Below are 2,825 nucleotides of genomic sequence, written 5' to 3' on the forward strand. Positions count from 1 at the left end.
ATATTACTTTCCTTCTCAGATCTTTGATAGGGTTGAAGATTAGATAATGGTAGCTACCTTCTAGATTATTTAGACTTCCCAAAATAGAGTGATTAGAAAAATTTTTTGTTATATACTCCTCGCCTGATATTGTTTACTTCTTGTATTTTTATATGATCTGTTCCCATTGTATATAGTTGTATTTGGTTTCTGAATCTGTCTTATTTAGACAAAAGGGGGAGATGTTGGGGCAGCTGGCCCAATCCCTGCGTTCAGGGGCGTGGCTGCCCCAGCGGAGTAGGATACCCCTTAAATAGGATCGGGGCGCCGGAAGGAGCCCCGTTTTGCTCTCCCCTGCGTACCTTCTGCTCCGCTGGACCCTTGGTTCCGTAAGTTCCCTTATTTCCCCTTTTATTAAAACTGATTTATTATAAAAGGACTATCTTGGTTATTTCCTAACCCCTCCGACCGCCGGCAGCCGGTACACACACACACACACACACACACACACACACACACACACTGTTGAAACCAAATGAACACACAGCCTGGAAGAAGCAGACAGTAGTCAAAGTTTGCTGGAAAAGGTACAGATCAATGGAACTATATGCAATGGACATTCTTTAACCTCTTAAGATGCCCACAGGTTGTGCTATGTGCTCCAGGGGTTTCTAGCTATCTATCATGCTATCACTCATGCTGGGGTGGGCTTTTGGCAAGGCAGCTGTCTTTGAGTTATATGTGTGCCTATATGTAATTCCTTATCTATATTCCTGTAAGTAACCCAAATAAGGTTGTTTGAATTACCAAGTTGGAGTTTGGTGGTATCTGCACTTTGGTTTATGTACTGTTCCCTATCTGGTATGAGTTCACATTTCTCCAGAAATAGTGTCTCACAATAGTCGTACACATCCATACACTCAGGTGCACATATATACACATTAATCAAAATAAATAAATAGCACGGGCATTGCCTTGGCTAATGGGCACATGAATTGAGTAGCCTGGAGTCTCCCCACACCAGCTGGGTGTGTCCCTCAACTGGGGAGGAGACAGCAGCTGCAGCACTGCTGCAAGCCCCTACTGCCCTGCCCCCTCCCTCTGTTGGCATCCGGTGGCCTCCTGGGACTAGCCCTGGGGCTGCTGCTGGTGCTGGCACTAGTTCTGCTGGATAAGCCCATGGGACACAAGGACCATGTGGTGCTGCTAGACTCAAGCTGGGCGTGCGGCAGACTCCTGGACAATCAGAGCTTCCAGTATGATCACAAGGCCTGCCTTGGAAAGCAGGCCTCCAAGACCTTCGATTAGTTAAACCCGGAAGAGAGCAAGGAGGGGTTGCAAAAAATTGTTGATCAAGTTGACAGTGATGGAAATGGGTTTGTCACCCCTGAGGAACTGAACGTTTGAATCAACCAGGTACAGAAAAGATGCACCTATGGTAATGTCGCTAAAGTCTGGAAGGATTATGATACAGACAGAGACAAAAAGATTTCCTGGGAAGAATATAAGCAGGGTGCCTGTTGGAGAAGGCCCACTTGTTTGTTCCTGGCTGCCTGACTAGCTTAGATATGAAATAGCCACCCAGAAACTGTCTTCATTAAATCATTGTTTGGTCCATTAGCTCTAACTTCTTATTGGCTAACTCCTACATCTTAATTTAACCCATCTCCATTAATCTGTATATCACCACAAGGTCATGGCCTACTAGCAAAGTTTCAGCACGTCTATCTCTAGAGGCAGCAGCAGCTCCATGGTGTGTCCTTGATTATGCCTTTCTTTCTCCCAACATTCAGTTCCATCTTCCCCGCCTACCTAAGTTCTATCAACAGGTCAAGGCAGTTTCTTTATTTATTAATGGTAATCACAGCGTACAGAGGGGACTCCCACATCAACTACCTAGGAAACCCTGCTGAGGGCTACCATCACACCTTTAAAAAGATACTGCCACAGGCAGATCTCTGTGAGTTTAAAGCCAACCTGGTCTACAAGAGCTAGTTCCAAAACAGGCTCCAAAGCTACAGAGAAACTATGTCTCAAAAAATAAAAAAATTAAATTAAATTAAAATTAAAATAAAAAAAGATACTGCCACATGATGAGAAAAGATTTAAGGCTTCAAATCAGGACAGTGACCTGACAGCTACTCTGAAGGAGTTCACTTCCTGTCTGCACCCAGAGGAGTTTGAACATAAGTAGGAGATTGGTTGTAGTTCTGGAAATGCTGCAGGGCATTAAGAAGAATGGGGATGGTTTTGCGGACCAGAAAGAGTATATGACAGACATGTTTTCCCACAAAGACAACAGTCCTGAGCCAAACTGAGCTGTGTCCTAATGGGAATAGTTCAGTGATTTCTGAGATCAGCACAAGGATGAGAAAGCTAGACAAGGCTGAGATTTGCCATTGGATCCTGCCTCAGGACTATGACCATATGTAGGCCACAGCCTGGCACCTGGTTTACAAGGCAGGCAAAAGTAAGAATGAGATGCTAACCAAGGAGGAGATTTTAGACAAGTGGAGCATGTTTGTGGGAAGCCACACTACCAATTATGGGGAACATCTCACAAAAACTCACAATGGATTTTCAAAATTGCTCATCTTGATGTTGGTGAGTGATTAGGGGCATCCTTCAGGTATTCTGTGTGGTTGCTACACTTGTCAAGTGTATAGCAGCTGTGTCTCTAAACAGTGAGATTATACCTCAAATTGGGGTAGAAATTAGTTTTCTGAAGCTGGGCAGTGGTGGCACACACCAGGACAAGCTCCAAAGCTGCAAGAGAAATCTTGTCTCGAAAAAAAAAAAGGGAAAATTAGTTTTCTGGTGTGGGAGGTCCTTCTGTCTATGTGTTG

The 2,825-nt window shown here is 44.4% G+C and overlaps 1 pseudogene; it reads left to right on the plus strand.

Annotated features, from left to right (window-relative positions):
- The first annotated feature begins 663 nt into the window (after positions 1–663).
- Positions 664–2,595, plus strand: LOC119804270 (annotated as a pseudogene).
- Positions 2,596–2,825: the final 230 nt, after the last annotated feature.

Source organism: Arvicola amphibius, chromosome X (assembly GCF_903992535.2).
Source record: "Arvicola amphibius chromosome X, mArvAmp1.2, whole genome shotgun sequence".
NCBI classification, from domain to species: Eukaryota; Metazoa; Chordata; class Mammalia; order Rodentia; family Cricetidae; genus Arvicola; species Arvicola amphibius.